Here is an 11,834-nt window from a genome sequence, read left to right as displayed (position 1 = left end):
AATTAATGACAATATTGCTAAGGTGCATTTTTAACTGATCCACTATGCAAAACAAAGGTTAGACGACACGTTCTCACTAAAGTATAATCAATTCAAAGCAAACAATTATGTACAGACACAATAATCTTTCAAATATATACAAAGAAAATAATAATGCGTCACTTGGGTCGTGAACCCTTCGGACATAAAGTTGACTAACGATGCATGCACCTAAAAGGTATTGTTTAAGTTCTATCTTATGTTGACTAAGAATGGGTAGACTCGAACTTGAATTTCCTATATGAGAAGACACGTGGTCCCACGACAGTAAAACTCCCGCTCACTCCACATATACGCCGACTCTCTAAAATAAAGTGATTTGAAAGAATTTTGAGAAAGTACAATGTATAATCCGAGCGTATAATGTGTGTGAGTGTCAGTATTTCAAAATGGAGGAAATATGAACAGAATGTCAATTTATATAAAGCGATAAACAAATAAACAATTTAAACAAAATAATAACAAATAAATAATTTATGCCACATACACAAGATAAATCAAGACAATTAGTTTGAAACAAATAACAATGTATAAAAACATAAATATTTACCTAAATCTGTAATGGTTAGAACCTTGCATCCCCAGCAGAGTCGTCAAACTGTCATACCCGATTTTTACCTAAGGTCAAAATGAGCACGATATTGTGGACTCTAAAAGAATTGATTTTATGCAGAGTCGCTACCTAATTTTTAAGGAAAAATAGGAAACTTACTTATTTGTTAACAAGTATGACTTTATTTTAATCTACGAAACCAGTTTGAATTTTAGGTAAGAGTTCAAATTATTCTAAAGGAAAGGGGTTAGGCACCCTTCAGAATCCACAAATATGATTTTCGACCAGACTTAAGTTTATTAAAAAAAGAAAAAAAATTAATGTTTGTAAATACAAAAATAAAATATGTACTGAAATAATATGACAGTTATGCTCCCGTAAAATATATATAAACAAAATATATAAATATGCATGTAAAGATAAGATTGAATAAAGAAAAGTTACTTTAATGAAAAAGATTACGTAGTATTTTTTTAATGTAAAAGGTGTGAATTATTTGATTAAATATATAATCAATTTTAATATAAATATTAAAGGCCTGAATTTGCCTAACGCGTGATGAGAATCGCGTAAAAGTTAAAAATATTAGAAGATTATATTAAAGTAAAAAACTATGCAATATCTTTCAATAAATAAGTATGAATTAATTAAGTATCTAAATTAATTTAATTTTTTAATATAAATATTAACGACTTAAATTTGTCTAAACGCGTGGTGAATATTTGTATAAAAGCATTCCCGCCCAATGCGTCAAAAATAAATTTTTTATCATAATTGACATTTTGTATAAGTGTAAAAATATAAAATATAAATATAAAAATTAAAATCTTCTTTGCATGTCATCCCTGATAAATATTTCCAATAACCTGTATAAACAATTATAGTAAAATGTTAGTAACAAATAAATAACTATAAAAATAAATTGAGAACGTATGTGTGTATATATGTAAAAAAAATAATTTTTATTAAAAGGTGCACTCAAATTAAATTTTAAATACGACATGACTACGAAGCGATTGCTGATTTATTAGTCATCCTAAATCGTCTTGTCAAGATACGAATCATAAAAGTTTTTGCGTTGTTATCAAATTTTTATCATCACCCAAAAAATATTCATTTTATTAAGTATTTATACGTAATATCCGTCTTTTTATTTGTAAAGGTCTCGAAAATTAATGAAAAATTTCTTGTATTGATCTTTAATATAAAATAATAACTTTAATAAAATAAAGTCATCGTTTGTAATAAAGTGACCTCAAATATCCAAACGGATTGATAATTTCATTGCCAAGTATTGTAGTATTTGTTCATTATCAGTCAAACATATTCAGAGAGGATAAAAGGTTGCCCAAACAATCCTCAATGTGCAAAACATAGTAATGGAGAATTTGCCAAAGTAAAAAATGTGAACAAATCAAGAATCAATCCAAATATCCAAAGCAGTATTAGAGCAACAATCAGCCAAAAATAATCATAAATGACAAAAACAATCACAAATGGATCCCCAAAGCAAGCGATGTTCATTCGAGAAAACCAAAACCTCGCCGGAAAATCCATCACACAAAAATATTTTTTCAGTCATGTTTGCCCAACTCCGATCAAATCCGAAAAAAACTACACAAGAACGAAAAATTGTAAAAATATTATCAAGCATTTGAAAGTAAACAAAGAAATCAACTAACACCGCTGCTTCAACGGCGATGGAACGCCGGAGCAGCGGGTTTTTTGGGGCAAATTCGTAGCAGATCCACCAGGGAGGGGGAGGTGTCTCGCAGGAGAAAAGGAGAGGAAGAAGGGGACGTGCAACACGGTGGTGTCTTGCAACGCCGGCCGACCGGTGGTCAGTTCCGGCGGCCGTGGCGACCGCATACGAGAGACGATGGGTTTGGTTTTTTTAGAAAGAGAACGAGGAAAGAAAAGGGGAGCAGACGTTATGTACTGTTTTTGTGCGCGTGTGTTTGTGCGTTAGTTTTAGAGAAAGAGAAAAAATGGAAGAAAATATGTAGAGTAAAAAATCTGAAGTTTTTTTGTATGTGTACTGTATGTTGAGTATTTAAAAAGAAAAAATAATTCATCAAATCTACAATTTTTTAACATATTTCTTATATTTAGAAAAGCAGATTGAAAAAAGTCAAAAGATTAAAAAAATAATAAGACTTCGACTTGATGATTAAAAAAATAATAAGACTTCAACTTGACTAATTTATTATTGTGTGTATTAAAATAATTAAATCGACTCACATTTGTAAGTCACATTAAATGATATACAAAAATATGAATATCAATGTATAATTACAGAAAAAAAAATATAAACAACAAATAAGAAATACAATTGTCTTGAAAAAATATCTTATGCTATAAATAATTAAAATTATATTACACGATAAAAAATTGCAATGCTATGTTATGTACGTATGCAGAGGACTGTGCAATAATATTAAAATAATAATAAACTGATAAAAATTTTAAAATTTACGAAATTAAGAATAATTATTAATAAATTATTCAAAGTTAAAAATATGACAAAAATTAGTGAAAAAATCATAAAATAATGACGATTATCAATAATTTGTTAAAAATTATAAAAAATGTACGAAAAGCTGCGTTTTGTGCACTTTAACTATCAGAGAGTTTAAATGCGTTAATTTTATTCAAAAACTAAAAAATATCTCTTTTAACTAATGTATAAATAATTTTTTACCCAAAAAATAAAAGTCTCAACCCATTACTTCAAATGTCTATCTTTTAAAAAGTTGACATGATGTTAACTTGATTGATTTTCGCTCTGTGTATTAAAATAATCAAACCGATATTATCGTTTGCAGACCATATTAAATAAAATACAAAAAATATAAATGTCGACATATAATTACAAAAAGAATGTAAAAAAATATAATTATCTTTAAAAAGTTATATTACGCTATAAACAATTAAATTATAGTATGCGGTAATAATTATAATGCTATGCTTATGTACGGATGCAAATGACTTTACAAAAAATATTACAATGACAATAAACTGATAAAAATTCTAAAATTTAAGACATTAAGAATAATTATCAATAAATTATGCAAAGTTAAAATATGACAAAATTGATAAAAAAAAATCCTAAAATTATGATGATAATCAATAATTTATTAAAAAATAAAAAAATATGCAAAATTGTATTTTGTATTATTTAACAATCAAAAAGTCAAAATGCATTAAATTTATGTTTGGAGAGCCAAAATTGGGTGTCAACAACAAAAACGTAATTATATAAAGAAACTCCCTCTCATCATCTCTAAATCATGCCCCAATACTATTATTTATATTGAGAAAACTGTTTTCAAATCATAAATCATGCATTTCAAGCCATTCACAATAAGATCATAAACTTAAATTCATCACAAGTGAACGATTTCATAATTTATGCTCTCAAACAATCTTCAAATCTAAATTTTCATATATATACATAATGTATAAATCAACTTTAAGGGGAAAAGACCTAAAGGCCAAAACAACAATGTCATTAAAATATTCATGATGCATAATTTAAAACATGGATTTCAAAACCCCTTTGAAATTTCATGCTTGATGATCTTTAAATCATATTCAAGTATTTCAACAAGCCCATTTAGTTTTAGGATAACCCCCACGTACCTTAGGTTGTTTAGAAGGAAGAGTGGATTTTGAATTTCACATTAGTTCTTGAAACTGTTGACTTGCAAGGATGAGCTCTTGATCCAAAAAGAAGAGGCTAGGATTTTTAATTGATGTTAAGAGAGTAATTTTTCATGAAAACCAACCTAAAGTGCTGATAAGATGCTTTAATCTCGTGTTTTGGGCGTATTGGGATAAGGGAGAATAACTCAATTGGCCTTAAAATGCGGATTTTAAAAACTGAATCAACTGGGCTTCGACGCGATAGGCGACGCGGCGCATCGATACCATCGATGCGATACCTGACGCGGCATGCCCTACTCGTGCCAAGCCTCATTACTTTTGCCTAGCAGTTCCTGTACAAAATTGACCAACGAGATGGACGGCGCGGCGCACCAAGATTGCGTTGGTCCACTGTTTTGGGACACCAAACAAGTTCTTAGCGTGGCCTGCAAAAAATTTAAAACTTGTCCGAGATGTACTATCAACTTACCCCATTGTGAATCAACTTAAAAATTAAATATCGAAGGTCGGGAGGGTCGTAAAATGAATCCTCAAAGATTTAGAGCTCAAAATGAGACTAAGTCCTTTTGACACTTAGAAAAATTTTCAAGTTTTCAACTCTATAAGCATGCTACTAGGAGATAACACATGAGGACTTTTGCGGGGTGTTACAAGCCTACTATGGTGAGTTTCAACAGCTCATCTTGAAACTTGATCATAGAGGAGAACAAGTGAGCCACGATATTATCCAGTTCAAGGTCGGCCTAAATAAGGAAATCTCTACGCATATGACTCTTCAAAAGTTTGAAACTATTGAAGGGATCTTTAAAGTGGATTTAGAGATTGAACGAGAGAACAAGGAAAGGTCGGCATACAAAACCAAAACATACCAAGGTTCCTCAGTTGGAACAAGGGGAGAGAAGTGGTTCCATCGACTTCAAGGTGGAACAAGTCCAAACAACAACCAACCAAGGCCCCTCTACCCATGAACAAGGTTGCTCCACCACCTCCTTCATGGTTTGAGCAAGCCGAATATTTTCTCAAATGTCAAGGGATTTCAATGCTTCAAATGCCACAAATGGGGACACAAGACTAGTAAGTGTCCTAGTCGGAGAAATGTGATATTGAGAGAAGGGAATTTGTATTTCTTGGGAGAAGATTAGGGCTTGAAACGGTTGAAAATGAAGAAGCCTCTCAAGATGGAAAGAGAAGGGAGGCCGAGAGGCCTGGTGATGATAATGAAGATGAGGTTTGGCCACAAGTAGGTGAACTTTAAGTACCTAATTATATGGTATGGAGAGATATGATTAGCAAAGCATTGGATTATCCTAGCCAATAGGAAAACCTCTGTCATACTAAGTGTCTCATTAAGGGGAGTGTGTGCTCCTTGATTATTGATAGCAGAAGTTGTGCTCATGTAGCTAGTGCCTCAATGGTAGATCACTTGAAGTTACCAACCATTCCTCCTGCGATTTGTATAGACTAATGGTTGAATGATTATGGAGAGTTAAAGGTAACTCATCAAGTGGTGATTCGGTTCAAAGTTAAAAATTATGAGGATGAGGTACTTTGCGACATGATTCCTATGCAAGCTTCTAGTCTCTTGTTGGGTCGGCCATGGAAATATGATAGGTTGACCAAACATGATAGCCAAACTAACTACTACTCCTTTGAGTTCAAGGGTCGAAAGTACAACCTCCGACCACTATCACCATCACAAGTGTGTGAGGCACATCGACAAATGAAGAGTTTGCAAGGAAAGGGAAGGAAAAAAAGAAACCCACGGGTAGAGAGGATAAACCCAAAAGTGGGAAGGGTGAGGGTGAAGAGGGAGTCTCGGATTTGAGGGTTAGGGATTCGATGGTAATGTTGGATCGAAAGGGCGACCTCTTCAAAGAGTATGATGATACTACTCCCATGTTACTTTTGGCTCATATTTTGAATGTTAACCCATTCACTCCCCCTATCCCGTCTTCTATTTCCAATGTTTTGCAGGAATTTGATGATGTATTTCCTAGTGAATTGCCGCAAGGACTTTCTCCACTTCGAGGAATTGAGCATCAAATCGACTTTATTTTGGGGTCGCAATTGCTGAACAATTCGGCTTATAGGAGAAACCCCATGGATACAAAGAAAATCCAACGGTAAGTTGAGGACCTCCTCAACAAAGGATAGATCAAGGAAAGCATGAGTCTATGCACAGTCCCGGTGTTGCTTGTGTCGAAGAAGGATGGAACATGGTGAATGTGCATGGACTGTCGAGCCATAAATAAAATTATAGTAAAGTGTCGTTATCCCATTCCTAGGTTAGATGATATGATTGATGAACTAAATGGCTCTTGTGTGTTTTCTAAGGTTGATCTTAAGAGTGGATATCACCAAATCCGTATGCAACTGGGTGATGAACGGAATACCGCATTCAAGACCAAGTTTGGTCTATATGAGTGGATGGGCATGCCATTCAATCTCACCAACGCTCCTAGTACTTTTATGCGGCTAATGAATTATGTGATGAAGCCGTTTATTGGCAAGTTTGTGGTTATATACTTTGATGATGTTTTAGTTTATAGTAAGTCCCTTAATGAACATTTATTGCATCTAAAGAGTGTGTTTGATGTTCTTAGGAAAGAAAAGTTTTATGCTAATATTGAGAAATGCTCCTTTGGTGTTGATAAAGTTGTGTTTTTAGGATTTGTTGTGAGCTCGAGGGGAGTGGAGGTAGACGAATCCAATATAATTGCCATTAAAGATTGCCCAACCCCTAAAACCGTGGGTGAAGTTTGGAGTTTCCACGGGTTGGCAATTTTTTATAGGAGGTTCTTCAAAGAATTTAGTACCATTGCCGCTGTAATAACCCGTATTTTCGTGCTAAAATTCTAACCGTCGATCTTACGCGTCTAAGCTCTAATACAAATGAGTTGAATGTGAATAAAAGTTTCATGATCATTATCCTAGTCTATATAGTAGTTTAGAGGTGACAAATGTTCATAGCAATGACCTAGAACAAAGTTGAGCTAAGACCAATTGATTCATCCAAAGTTTGACATTCGATTCTACAAGGGTCAACTTAAAACGTGTATATCTATTAATATACATGGAATTTTTCATCCCAAGACCTATCAAATTGTAGATAATTGAATTATCTTTCCAACGATACTAATTTCGTAAAAATCTGATACCCGAGCGAAGAGTTATGCCCATTTTCGTGAGAGACAGTAAGGGTATGCGATTGGTTAGGCGCCGCCCAACCAAGCTTAGGTGATTGGTTAGGCGCCGCCCAACCTGGCTTGTGAGATTACTTGGGCGTCGCCTAAGTCAGTTCCAAGTGCCAAAAACACTTCGTTTGACTTATATCAAGTGTGTTGAAGTCATTTCACACCCCTAAACCGTCCCTAATCACTCCAAATCATTGATAAGGGATTTTAAACACATAATTACAATCCCTAAGACCTAAATCAGTCAAGTTACGATCCAAAAACTTTCCTCTCTTCCCAAGAAAAAAATCTAAGTTTACCTCTCAAGAATTAGGAAGTTAAGCTCCGAATTCAAAGTTCTCTACAAGGATTCTTTCAATCAAGCTTGAAGGTCCAGTCTTTCAATGAATCCGTTACCATAAAGGTATGTGGAGTTTTCAACAAGAGTCTTCTTTCGTTCTTGTGCCCAAATTGATGTTTACATTTACAAATATACATGATTTTATATGATTTACTATGAATTTGAGATGGAAACTTATATATTATATTTTGTTCAAGAAACTATGATATTTTGATGCCTTGAAGTTGAATTCCATGAACTTTGATGATAATATCATGTTTAAAGTTAAAATTTCAGATTTTGTATGAATTATATATGGTTGCTACATAAAGTATGAATCTTGAAGTATTTTGCTCAAGTGTTGATATATGGGATTTAAATCCTCTTTGAGATTATGATCTTTGGTGAAGTAATGTGTTATATACACCTTGATATTTGAATGATTTGACCTTTTGGTCTTGAAAGAGTTATTTTTGAACTCGAATGAGAAAAGAAATCCACATGTTGATTTTATTATGAAAAAGGGGTAGCATGACGGCTCCCGATATGAATTACTGAATTGTGTTGTTGTGGGTTTTCTTTTGAAATGATCTGAGCTAAGTCCGGGAGTAGTCTTTAGCACTGAGTGGGAGGTATAGCTGTGATTGGTACTTCCCTAAAACTACGTGCCCTCATAGGATGTGAGCCTTAGGCTGCTTGATATAGTGATCACTAGTGAACCAAAGGTTAAGGTCCTACTCCGATGGCAAGGATAGGACAACTCTCCCCAACGTGGATTGGACGTTGGACTCCATATAGCCCACATGGTTTATGTCGGTTGTAAGAGGCTCCCAATGTGTGTGTGTGTATTCTCCTATCTAATATGAAAAGTCTTATTCTTCTATCTGAGACGAAAACATATTTGTTTGAAAGACAGAGTTTGAGAAAGTCATTATTTTCGAAAGATTTAATGAACATATATTCCAAAGAGAATTGTTATGAGATTTGATTACTTTGATGATTTGGAATCGAGATGTAAGTGAATTGAGATTTATTATGATGACTCACATATTTCACCTGATATATTTTACTCTCTTATGATTATGATGATTTTAATTCGAGCTAAGTGAGTCATTTATATCAGTATGCATAATTTTATAAACTGTGATGATATTAAGATATTATTTTATATATACATTGCACCCCCATATGCTCGGTGCGTTTCCATGGTACTGACCCGCATATTCGTATGTGGGTTACATTTTCTCGGAATGTAGGTACAAGGTATAGTGTACATCTTCAGATCCAGTCAGTTCGCGGTATCCCGTCAACAGGTGATGAGTCCTTTTGATTCAAGGGCTTGAGTTAGTTATACAGTTCGAGAAGTGTTGTATTTTCTTTATTCAGTCGTATTGAGTTGGGTTAGTCGGGATTCATTACCCGGCTACCTACAATCAGTACTAGTAAAGGCTTCATAGACAGTCAGTAGAAGTTGATGTATTCTATTTCAGTTTTGGTTGTAATCTTGTAAATTTAGTTTTGTATCTGTCATATTCAGAAAAGAGTTATTTTTCACAAATTTGTATAGATTTATACTTTTTGTTCAGTTGCTTATGAGTTATGCCAGTAGAAGGGTTAGCTTGGGGTCACTTGTGATTCTAAGCACCGCGTGACGTCTCGAGACCCAATTTTGGGGTGTTACAGGTGAAATCATCTGAAAGGACCAATCTTTCAAGTGGGGTGAATAGCAATCTAAGGCCTTTAAGACCTTGAAATATATGCTTATTTCGGCACCATTGTTGTAATTTCCTAACTTTGACAAGATGTTTGAAATAGAATGTGATGTTAGAAAGGTAGGCATAGGCACAGTTTTGATGCAAGAATTGAAGCCTATAACTTACTTTAGCGAAAATCTCAAAGGAGCAACTTTAAACTACTCTACACATGATTTGGAGTTGTATGCCTTGGTTAGAGTGTTAGGCAATTGACAACACTATCTTTGGCCCAAGAAATTTATAATCCGAATGAATCATGAATCTTTGAAGCACCTTCGGTCATAAGACAAACTTAACAAACGACATGCCAAATGGATTAAATTTCTTGAAATCTTTCCCTATGTGATTCAATACAAAAGGGGTAAGGATAATGTGGTAGCCGATGCATTGTCTAGAAAGCATGTTCTTGTGTCCACTTTGTTATCCAAGCTAATAAGGTTCAAGAGTCTTTAGTCTTTATATCCCGAGGACTTTTACTTCGCTCCTATTTTTAGGGAAAGTGAAGTCATGGGTAGGGAAAGGAGGCATTCAAATTCCATCCCCTATGTCGTTTTTGATAGGTACTTGTTTCTAGGAAGATGGTTATGTGTACCTTCTAGCTCTTGAAGAGAGTTTTTTATGAGGGAGGCATGCGACGGTGGTCTCATGGGTCACTTTGGAGTTGATAAGACCCCCGAAATATTAGAGGAACAATTCTATTAGCCAAGGATGCTCAAAGATGTTGTGAAAGTTTGTGGCCAATGCATGGATTGTAGGAGTGCTAAGTCTAGGCTCCTTCCTCATGGGTTGTACACCCCGCTTCCCACTCTAGTATGTCTTTGGTTTGATATTTCTATGGATTTCATATTGGGGCTTCCATGGACTCAAAGGGGTCGGGATAGCATCTTTGTTATTGTTGATCATTTATCCAAAATGGCACACTTTATACCTTGCAAAAATAATGAAGATGCGGCTAGTGTAGCTTCTTTGTTTATTGAACATGTTAAGTTGCAGGGCATCCCAAAGACCATTGTAAGTGATAGGGACTCCAAGTTCCTTAGTCACTTTTGGAAGTTAATATGGGGTAGGCTCGATACCAAGTTGTTGTTTTCTACGTCTTGCCACCCACAAACCAATGGCCAAACGGAAGTAGTAAATAAAAACTTAGGTTCTATTTTACGTTCCATGGTTAAAGGTAATTTGATGTATTGGTAAGATCACCTACCACTCATAGAATTTGCTTACAATCAGGTGATTCATTCAAGTACGGGCATAATGCCCTTTGAATGTGTCTATGGCTTTAACCCCCTTGGATATAACTCATTTGACAAGTGATGTTGTTGTTAGCTTAGATGGAAATAAGAGGGCCAAATCTATGAAAAGCTTACATGAGAAGGTGAGGTTGCGGCTTGAGAAGAAGAAGCAAGAGTTGGCCAAATGAGTCAACAAGGGAAGAAGACGCCTTGTGCTTGAGCCGGGATATTGGGTGTGGGTACATCTATGGAAAGACCGATTTCCCAACCAAAGAAAGGTAAAGTTGCTTCCATGAGGTGATGGTCCATTACAGGTTCTTGAAAGAATCAACGATAATGCTTACAAGATCGACTTGCCTCTGGAATATCAAGTACATAACACGTTCAACGTGTGTGATCTCTCACGGATTGATACTATTGAAGATGATGAACTCATGAGTTTGAGGTCAAACTCCTCTCAATATGGAGAGGATGATATGAGTGTCGTGGGCTCGAGACCATTTACTATAAGCCAAGCTCGGGAACTACAAATACTTCAAGGCACGTTTATGAAAATGGATGCGGTTGAGCTTGTTGTGAACTCTCCCAAAGGAGTGTATGCCTTGACATTGAGGGATGACCTTAGGTGCTCAAAATACACCCAATGCTGCCCCAAAACACTCCACACCCGCCACCCCTTCATTAAGGGTAAAGGGGTGATACAAGTCAAATGGCCACCCTAATTTTTGAAGACATGATTGGAGACCATCACTTAAAGTCTCAAGACTTGATCACCCTGAGGGCCCAAGAATATGCAAGGAACACCCATTTTGAGCCTACCATTCATCAAAGTCGTGAGTAAAAGATTGCTTGAAGCATTGAAGACTCGAGGATTCACGGTTTTGGAGACTTAATAGCTCACGATTTTGGGCCATCTTCATTGAGGGAATTTTGATCACTTCACTTTGCCCAAAACGCATTCCATGGCCACCCCTCTAACTATGGGTAGTGTAGTTATTTGTCTTCTTTTTTAATGTAATATAAATAGAACAATATAAGGTTTTTAGAATTTAGTTGTTTATTAATGGAAGACAAACT

The sequence above is a fragment of the Capsicum annuum genome, chromosome 2 (assembly GCF_002878395.1).
Source record: "Capsicum annuum cultivar UCD-10X-F1 chromosome 2, UCD10Xv1.1, whole genome shotgun sequence".
Lineage (NCBI taxonomy): Eukaryota > Viridiplantae > Streptophyta > Magnoliopsida > Solanales > Solanaceae > Capsicum > Capsicum annuum.
Note: the sequence above shows the minus strand (reverse complement) of the source record.